Source organism: Morone saxatilis, unplaced genomic scaffold (assembly GCF_004916995.1).
Source record: "Morone saxatilis isolate NCDOM2014 unplaced genomic scaffold, NCSU_SB_2.0 Contig3, whole genome shotgun sequence".
Classification (NCBI taxonomy): domain Eukaryota; kingdom Metazoa; phylum Chordata; class Actinopteri; family Moronidae; genus Morone; species Morone saxatilis.
In genome coordinates this window covers 21,622,148-21,633,283 of record NW_023339873.1, presented here as the reverse complement: position 1 = coordinate 21,633,283, position 11,136 = coordinate 21,622,148, and positions in this window count along the sequence as shown.

Sequence of the window (11,136 nt, the reverse complement as noted above, 5' to 3'; positions counted from 1 at the left end):
CAGCCCTGTGGTGCTGTTCTTAGATGCTGGAGCAAAGGCCAGGTCGAGTGGGTTCTTGCACTCGGCCCTGGTCGGAGTTTTGGTTTTGGACCAGTTTTAGCAAATGGATAAATAATGCTATAACGTCCCCAAGGCAGCAGTGATAGAACAAATGGGTGAGGATTCGAATTTTCTTGATCTGTTTAGAGCGAACCCACAAGTGTGCCCCTTTCGCCACTTTCCTGTTTACGATCGCTTTGGCCTTTGGCAATTGCCATAGGAGCAAACCCTTCATAGTTGAAGTGATTGGTGGTGTAATTGAAAAAATTAATGCTTTATCGGATGACATTCTTTTTCTGACCAGAACTCATTGCTGCTGTAATGAACACCATAATGTGTTACATTTGGTTGAATTTACCCCAAGAATACAATTTGCAAGAAAAGAGTGTTTTTGGAAATCCTGCAGGTTAGACATTGCTTAATGAAGAAGGTGTAACCGAATGAAACCAACAACCCAATAGTTACTATCTCCAAAACCCACTTAACCATAAAGCATTCAACATTCTATTACTATTCATTTATTTAAACCAGCAGCTTCATCTTCCAACTTCCACCATCCAAAGGAGCGTCCACGTGGCTACAGGTTTCTGAATTAAATGTGACGAATTATATTCTTGAGAAACAATAAGTAAGGAATATTATAGGAAACGCTGGAGGATAAATAAAGCAATATTCAAGGAACAGGAGACATTAATAGCCTAATTAGAAAAGGTGGTAAAGAACAAAACGTATCTTGTTACTTCCACTAAAAAACAGATGTAATAAAACAATAAAAAAAGAGAAGCTGATGATTCAATGAATATTTTCGTTAAATGTGCGGACCTAATTTAGCTTAATGGATCATAGAGCGAGTGCACATCGAGGCATTATAAATTGGACAAAAATATGAATTCTATGTTTTTAATGCGATAAATGAAATGAATTTTGGACATTGTAAAGGAATTTACAAAATAAAAGTCTACGGATTATAATGCCATTGTATGTCAATAGTAAAGAACACTATGAAGTTTTACTGTCAAACCCCTCACACATATATTTATCAACCATTCTTAACAGTATTTTCCACATAAAATGAAGATAGATATAAAAGGAGATGACATTTGTTTTCGAACTACAAACCAGTTTCTTTCTTCCTCAATTTTTCTTAGATTTTAGAAAAGATATTGTAAAAGAAAATACAATGTTACTAGTGAGAACCAGCATGGATTTGAACATGATCAACTACACTGGCTATAATGGAACTGTTAAAAAATGTCTTCATCAATAGACAGCAAAGAGTACACTGTGGGGGGTATTTATCGAGGGGCCTCAAAAAAGCTTTCGTACAATCAGACCACAAGCATATTAATGAGTAAGCTGGAAAACTACGGTGTTAGAGTTAGATACTCCTGGCTGAAGGCGTATCCTGGACACACAATCACAGTATGTAAATGTTAACACTGAAATTCAGAGCTTTCAAAAGCCCTACCCCAAGCGGTCAGGATCCTTGGACCCAAACTTTTCATTCTTTATCTAAATGATATTTGCGAGCATCAGATGACTAATTTTTATTTTGGCTGGACCTACTGTTTGTTCACATAAAGACTTGAATGATCTTTTGGTATAGTCGGAAAGTGGTTGATGTGAACAACTGTCATTGAATTTAAGTAAGACAAATTCATAGTAATTGGAAATAAAAAATCACAATGAGGTTAAACTCAGATAACAAAGTAGAAAAGAGAGAAGTGTATGAAAACAAATCTCCTGGGTGTAATTTTAACCATTAAATTTAAACTGAAAACCTATATAAACTATATTAAATTAATATCAATTATTGCATACTTATATACTTATATATATAAAACTAAGGATAACTTGACCATAAATCATATTAATATTTCTATTCCTCATCATTCTCCGTTACCATTAATCGTTAGATGAGTATGGGAAATACTTAAAAACTTATACAAATTGATTTTTGTTGCAGAAAGAAGCCATTAAGACTGGTTAACAGGTTGAATATACACCCACCAATATGTTATTCGTGCACTCTCAAAAAGGTTGAAGTTTACGTTTGGTACTTTAAAACATTACAGTTAAGTTGTATAGACACATTGTAACACTTAGACTGTATCCAAGGGCTATTCACCAAGCAGGAAAGTACTTATTTCACTGAGGGGAGAATTTTATTTTTGAAAGAAATGGGGCAAAGACTATATGAAAAGTAGAGTGTTGTCAGTTATTATATTAAATTATTTAAAACAAACATTGAAATTACATGTAAGAAGTGAATGGTGGATTGTGAATTTTTGAATCCAGTATCTGATATTTATGTTTGTTTTATGAGAACTAAATTGTTCATTATTTTAGTAGTTTCGTCAATTTTAAGTCAGCTGTAATTGACGTAAGTTTGTTTGGATGAAATTAAATTTATTTTTAAAAAAGGATAGAAAAATAAAAGCTTAGGCTCAGTCTACCTCTTTTTCAGTAAAGAAAATAAATAAAAAGAGAATAAAGAGAGAATAATTAATTTGCAAGAGAAACACTATAGGATGAGGAAAGAATGAGGATATACTCGATTGTTTTGTTTATATTCTTTGTCTTTTTTTTCCTTATCTTGTTTTGTTTGTTGGGTACTTGGTTGCATGAACTTGTTTAGAAATTATTCAGGAAATTATAGTGAATTCTTTAAATGAGTCGGAAAAAAATAACTTTACCCCCCATACTACTACACCATGAACTAATTTGAGGTTAATCCTGGAGAGAGACCTCAATTGTCCGATGAAGAAGATACATGGAAAACAAATTGTGGCTTGATACTGTAAATATATAAGGAATAAGAGGTAAATCCTCAAATATAAAATTTAACACGGTATTCTGACACCATGTAGGCTTTTCAAAGTAGATATAAGTACCAACACATGATGGAATTGCCAAGACAGAGATTGGCACATTCATACATCTCAAATCATGTTTAGCAGCTTTGATGAGCGAACCTTTTATACATACGACCAGCAGGAATATCACATATGGTCTAAAGTTGAACTTCCTACCTCTTCAGTGGATAAAAACACAAAATTCAATTATCAATGCCAGCATTATTTGTGAAGTTGTATGTATGAGAAATAAAGGAAGGTTTGCAGTTCAAAAGGCGTGTTGTGCCTATTCATCATCTTGACAGGCCGAGAGAGGGACACGGACTCGCTCGCTCAGGCCCTAAGCCTCACATTCATCAGCTATCCTATCTCAGTGGTTTGGATTCAATGTTGGGTTAAGCCACCAAAATTCATTTCAATGAGCATTTGATTTGGTGACTTGTGTTACTTGAATCAGCACTGGATTACATAACATGTAAAATCATGTATTCTTACAATTGTAATACTAAGAAGTCTTAGCAGTCCTTCAAAAGTCTCACAAGAAGCTTTGAGAACTGAAGGCTTTGACCGAACCAAAAAGCGGAAGGGTGCAGGGTGTTGCATATTCAACTGGGGTGCAGGGTCTTAAAATATTTATCTTTTGAGATAGATGTACACAATAATGATTATCTCATTCATATTCTGTTGATTAATAAAAAAAAGTAAAATGTTTTCTCTTCTTGTCACTACAGTGTGCTGTTGAAATGCTGGTCTGTGCAGAGTTACCTTAGAAGGATGTTTTACACATTCATTCTGCTGAAGTGGAAAAGTTTCTCTGTGGCTCATTGAAAAGCTGATTCTAAGGGGCGGGCCTACAAAGCAGAATTTGTGACATCACAAACATTCCTGTCCAGTAGCCCCCCCAAAACCCCTTTGTAAGTGTGATGTAGAAACCTTGAAGCCACAGTGCACATCACTGAGAAATGGACTTTACAATGAATAGGAGACATCTTGTGTCCAGCAGCAAAACTTTAGAAATCAACAACATTTGCATTTTCAGAGAGTCTGGAGGTTTTAATGAGGTGGAAGGAGAGCAAATGTGTTAGTAAACAGTTACCTGGTTACACAGCCAGCATGCACAGAAACATTAGTATTCATTTTGTAGGCGTGGGCAATAAACACTTAATCAATAACAATGAGAAAACTGTTCAATAGAATATTGATAGGTTCACTTCAGTCACAGCCTACATCTGATACATCTCAAGAAACAATCCACACGCTGTCCACAATGAAGAGGTAATCAATAACAATACATTAAAAATATTACCCATGTGCCATGAGACATAAAGTGGTTACATCCAACTATTTCTACCTGGTCTTTATTAAAAATAGGCCAAATATTATCCAAGATATATTATTATTTACATTATATCAACAATTATCGATATAGACTGACTTGAAACCTTTATTCGTGATACATTTTTCACCAATAGACAAGCCCTAGACCATCAGTATGTTTCCTTTTAAAGTCATAATCATTGGGATTTCCTTTCCTAAATCCACAACTAATTAATACATTTTAACAATCCATGTTTACCGTGTGTGTTCTATGTGTGTGATTGCCCATATAACACTACTCCAGCAAAAATGTCTCCCCGCACCCCCTTCTAACACACACAAACACACACAGATATACTCTCTTTTTCTTCTATTTGGCAGCCATGGCATCAACCATTTGCCTCAGAACTTTAATCACTAAATCAGCACAGTGGGTTGTTATCAGATTATGGGATTATCCAGTCCACACTGAGAAATCAAACAGGACCCAATCACAGAGAGACACACAGGAGTGTGTGTGCGTGTGTAATAGAGAGCAGTACAAAGAAAAGATAAAAAAACTAAATAGATCACAGTTAAGTGTTTCCAGTTACAAGGCTGCCCTCTATAGTCAGAAGGAGAAGCTGCATGTTCAGTGAACAGACATACGAATAGGTCCGAGAAGATCCCGGGATCTGGGTTCCTGAGAGAACCCCAGCAGTATTACGGTACCCTATAGAGTTATCTACTAGTTATGTCAACACTCATGTTTCTCATTAAAATGCACTGTATTGTAATATTATTTGACCGCTGATTTGTGGTGCTGGAAACCTTGATGAGGCTTGAGGCCATAAGATATAATGCAGATTGTAGGAGAGGAGAAACAGGTGACTGAATAATTTATGAGCAGCAGCTAGTGGCTTCGAGTGGGTGGTTGACTGGGTACCAGTGTTCACCCTGAGGCACACTGGACAGGAGCAATATAGCTTTATTATGTGTGGAGAAAATCAATACTGTGTGCATATGGGATAACAGACTCTGCCTCCCCTTCCCCACCTGCTGAAACCCCTGTTCCCGCCGTTCCACACATCCACCTGTTCCCTGTCAGATTGTCTAAGCGTTCCAGCCACTTCATGTGCCTGCCTGTTGCCCGCCTGCATCATCTTCTGCCTGTACCTTGGACTGCCTCTCTGTCTCCCCCCTGCCTGGTTTTCCCGACTCCTGTCTGCCTTTTGACTCTGAGTAGAGACTTTCTTTTATCCCTATCCACTTCATTTTCGAGTTGTTTTGACAATTCAATATTCAACAAGGATAAATACATTTTAAAAGGAGGAAAAGTATAGGAAATTAAAATTAGCATCCAGACTCATAGTACAGTTTTCATTATATTATATATTATTGTCTCCTTCTAGTGCTCTTAATTTTGTTTATTGAGTCTCATCATATACCTTTTGGGACCCTGGGAATGAGACTCATCAATCTTCAAACTTCCAAACCAAAGCTTCTTTCTTTCTTGGCTCTGATCATTACATTTAGTGGACAGAGCTTCTAGGTCTGAAAAGTGAAGCCAACGCGAAGTGTCTTAAAACCTGCATTCTATATAAAGGCCAACAGGAGGAGCTCCATTGGCTGCAATAACACAGCGATCCCATTCACTCTAAAAGGAGAATGAGCCAACTTGACACCTAATTTATTATCTCAGTAAACAGTTTCGCACCAAACTCAGATCAAACTGTCAAACTAGGCAGTGCTGATGTGATATGGATGCAGATTCTGTTACTGCGTTGACTATTTCTCACTTAAAATCGTTTCAGATTCATATTTTAGTGTACTGTTCATCTGTAATATGAGATTGTGTGTGACCAGGCGAGCTGCCATTATTTCCTGCTACAGATGAGTTGAAACTGCGCAGCCAATGAGAGCACTTGCAATACATCACCTCTGGTGGCTCCAGAGAACCAACATGGCGACGACCATAATGCCAAACTCGAGGCTTCAAAACAGTACTCCACCAGTTGGTAACGTCACGATAGGTTCACGCTTGGTCAGGGATCATGTTAGAGGATCTCTCAATGGAGCTGTTTCAGTGTACGTATGGGCATATTAGCATTGTGTTAAAGCTGCAGTAGGTAAATTTTATAAAAATATGTTTTGTCATATTTGCTGAAACTTCCACTACATCCTGACAGTAGAACATGAGACAGATAATCTGTGAGACAATCAGGTCAACGAAAACAACCAGAAAACAAATCAGATGAGAAAGATATAAAGACGCTTTGGGTTGAAAGCTTGTTGATTCTCTTTCCCAGGGTCCCGAGTGTGAGTATTTGATTTGAAGTGTCAGTATTTGACACCCTGGGAATGAGACAAGCAATAATCTCACTCGACTCTGATTGATTGTTTCGTTATTTTTTTATGATAATTATCTGTCAAAAATATCAGTAATAATGCCAAAAAATAATTTTATAAAAGTTACCTACTGCAGCTTTAAGACATACTTGAAAAAAAACTCTCCTTTAATATCTGTGCTTTAAATTGTGCAATACAAATGAAAGAGGAACCAGTAATAAGTCCACTTTCTGTGATAAAGTGTTTTTTAAATCCATCCGGGGTTGCACATAGCACAACATTCACTTTTGGACTCAGTATAGAATAATGTGATTTACAAAAATAGAAAAACCCTGGAAGTCATTTTTAACGGTGAAGACAACTCACACCTGAAATAATCACTAAAGGCAGAGCAACAATGTATGGTAGAGCTGTGGTAAATCCACATTACCTTTGCCTGAGCGACCTCTTTCTGAACTCGTACGATGACACTATGATATTGTACACTCCACAGCACTGCATAATACAGAAAATGAATAGTATCTGAATTCACTCAGTGGCTGACTTTATGAATGTGTTATTTGGAAAGTAAAATGATCCCTATGATTTATGCATTTGTTCCTAACAGGACACACAGGAAGTCATGCTCTCTTTATCTGTTTTTAATCAAAGGAGGCACTATTGCAGCTCAGCAATATGAAGTTAGTATGAGGACAATGTTGTGAGGAGTGAAAGGAGGGAAATAATAGTTGGTTGCAAAATTCTGCCTAGTTTTACCACACATCATCATGAGTCATCGGGAAAGTAAACCCTGTATTTTTAGGAATTACACAATTATGTTCTTTGTTCTTGTCAGTGTGGACAGTCATCACTGAGATGCTGTCATGACTAAGCCCAGACATAACAATAGACATATTGTACAAAATAAGTCTACACCTCACATAGAAAAACACTCATGTAAGAATCACTCAGATAGATTTGTTCTTAAGTGGCACATACTAACTCTTTAAAGGTTTAGTGTGTGATATTTAGGAGGATCTATTGTCAGAAATTGAATATAATATTCATAGGTATCTTTTTTTTAGTATATAATCACCTGAATATAAGAATTATTGTGTTTTTATCACCTTAGAATGAGCCGTTTACACCTACAGACCTTCTACGGAGTTTGCCATGTTTCTACAGTAGCCCAGAATGGACAAACCAAACACTGGCTCTAGATTGGCCCTTTTTTTTTTTACTTTCACAGGCACCGTGGCGTGCAGTTTGCTGCCTATTCTTGGTTCAGTATTGCCATTGTGCAGACCTTAGAGACATTTTATAATGTATTCCTATGAGATAAATATAGTATGATACAGAAATCTCTGCATTTCAAAACTATATGGAGTTATATATATAAAAAGCTTTGTCTACCAATTAAAGCATGATAATTGACAAATATACTGAATCTAAAATTTGGATTTTGCTAAGTGTAGCTACGTTTGTTGACAGTTCCTGCAGCAGATTTTGTGTTTCCACCTCTAACAGGACAGATTCTGTGGGGCAGTAGTTATCTTCCCAGGTGTAAGGATGACTAGATCCACAGGTGACTGAGGGGCTTAGTCTCATATGATCTACTCTACTGACCTTTAGTAAAAGAACTGTGCACTGTTCCTCTGCAGCAGAGACTGGTTTCTGTTTGTGAAGAGTGAAAGTCAGATCAGATGGTGAACTTCTGCAGGTGCAACAGGCAGTGACAAAGACAGGATCCTCACCAGGGATTAGAGGGAGAGAAAAAAAACATGACATTTTGACTAAAAGGACTGAGCCTGAAGGTGCTGTTGACACCCATGAGCCAATGTTTGCTGACTTTGTAATCATAATGGCCATGCCTGTGAGGCAGTAATGCTCATTACACACCAGAAAACCAACTGCAAGCATGGCGGAAAAATGGAGAAGCAGGTAGCTTGTGCTTTTTTTGCTGCTTCATTCAAGATCATTTTCATATTCTTATCCTAAATCTTTCTCACCTCATCAACAAGGCGTTCGTACGAGAGTGCGGATTCACTAAACTGTCTTAACTGCACAAACTTGTTGTAAATTTCAACCAGATGCTCACCACCTGTTCAAGAGGAGCTGAGCATTTTGGAGATATGAACTTTTGCATAATTGGCACAAGACTACCTGTTTTTGCTCCAATTTCAGGCAAGCTTTATTTACAGTTACTGGAGTTATTTACATTAAAAAGAACTTCTTATTAATTCAGTTTTTACTATTATTGAGTCTAGGTGATGATAATCCAGTATGGTATATATTAAAACACTATATATTCACATATACATTTATTCTATTTATATTCGATATGATAAGTACATTTACGTTTGACACTTTAAATAAATGTAGCTGACAATACTTTTACTAAACTAACCTTTAAATGCAGGATTTTATTTGTAATGGAGCAGATATATGAATGGGTTACAATAATTTTCAATCATACCACAGAAACCCAGGAGTGCAGGTTTCCAGTCAATCACTACTCATGAGTTCATTGTATCTCCTGTACTGATGGGTCTGAACTCCAAACTAAAGAATTTGACTGTAATTAAATGGGGATTCATTGTTAACAGTGCATATGTTCTGCAGTGTGTGTTTGTATGTGTATTTAACTGTATTTAGTCTGTGTATTCATTAAACACAACACTGCAGTTTGTACACTACATTACATTTTGTTTAGCTTACATCTTTACAGGCTGTTTCCCTTTAACAAATAGAAGAAAGGCATCGTGGGACGGCCGCTGAATTGACCAATCAGAATCCAGCAGTGTGCGAAGCAGGAAGTCCTCACGCTGAGCGAGCAGGAAGCATCAATCAATGGGGGGGACATCATCTTCTTCATCTTCTTCATCTTATCAGCGTCATTAAGAGGTAACGATATTCTGGCGCACATTATACACATCAGATAGCGAGCAGCTACTCGGGTTCAAGCTAACGTCACTCAGTAGGTTTCATTTTAACTGAATTTAAGCTATCGCCTAGTGTTACTTCTCCACCAAACTACATTCAAAATATGTCACATTTTACACGGAGTCACATTGGCAGAGGTGCATAGCTTATAGATAGCGCACAATATGAATGAGATATTACACTAAGCAAGACATCCTTTATTCGGCTTCAACAGATGAGCAATGATTGAAACAGATACATTGAAATGCCAGCTTTGCCTTCTCACTGTGTTGCGTCTTTAACTTGACAGCTGTGGGCGCTACACTGGTGGGAAAGCGTTTTTCAGTTATTTGAATGTGAATGTGAAGAGAAGGTTCTCTTTGAGTATGAGCACTTTTTGAACCTGTGACGCCTTTTTGAACCTGTGAAACCTTTGGACCTTGTGATAAACTGTATCAGCTACTGGCCAGCTGTAACACAGCCTCACAGCTGCACCTCTTCAATAGAGCTCTGTACATGTATTTACCATGTGACTGAATGGAGTCAAGCTGCTCAGGAGTATATAATTAAGTAATATGATCAAATTGGCATTCATAGTTTCCACTGTTTCCCTCACAGCTAGTGATATGGACAGCACGGTGGCAGACAGCAGGGATGAACCACAGACAGACTTTATCTACTGCTGTGGGGCCATCACAGAGGTTCTTAAATTTGGCTCCGGTCACTTAAATTCTGGACACAAGGTGCTTTTTCTCATCATTCCAGGTGAGTCTGTGCACATGCATTTGCTGCCACTTCAGTAATATAAAGACAGGCCATGCATCATCAGATGTTGTGGCCATGTCTTAAAAAGCGGTGCTTCTCAAACTTAATGTCTCCCCTTTGAAATATTTTCAGCCTAGTACCCCCTGACCAGTGCAGGTAGAAATAATACCCTATATAAAGAGGTACAATACAGCACTGTGCCATCAGTTTCTGATCTATTAAGAAAAACATTCAAATGCTTCATTGCAACTTTTTATCACTAATTCACGGCAAGCCAGCAGTTGCACTTTAAATAAAGAGAGAAACGTGAGCTTATTTCCGGCAGTTAGCGATTGCATTGAAAATGGCAGTATTTAATATAAAATGTTGTTTGTGGAGCTTTACTTTACATTTTTATTGAACTTATAGTACAATTATTTTAGGAATTTTGCAGGAATGACACAACACTATTTGAGGAACTCAAGTATCTCTTCATCACCACCACCATTTATGTTCCAAACAAGTTCATTTGAATCCATTTACACTGGATGTTTTTGAACTGTTAATCATATAACAGTGGATGCTGCAATATGTTCATATAATTGAACTTTCAGTGTTTAGTTTGGTCAAGTTTGCATTTGTACCACAAGTGGAAAAAGTTGGACGTTCCAACCATTTAGCCATTACTTTCAGTCATCTTTTTAATCTCCTTAGGTTCACACACTTGTAATTGCAAAAACACCTAAATCAATTGTTATAGCTAGCTCAATATGTGGATGTACAGTGAAGCCTGAAATTATTCATCCCCTGGCAAATTTTGACTTAGTTACTTTTATTCAACCAGCAAGTTTTTTTCTTGATTGGAAATGACAGGCGTCTCCCAGAAGATAATAAGACGATGTACAAGAGGCATCCTTGTTATCCAAAGTTCTATACCATTCCAAATAGTTCA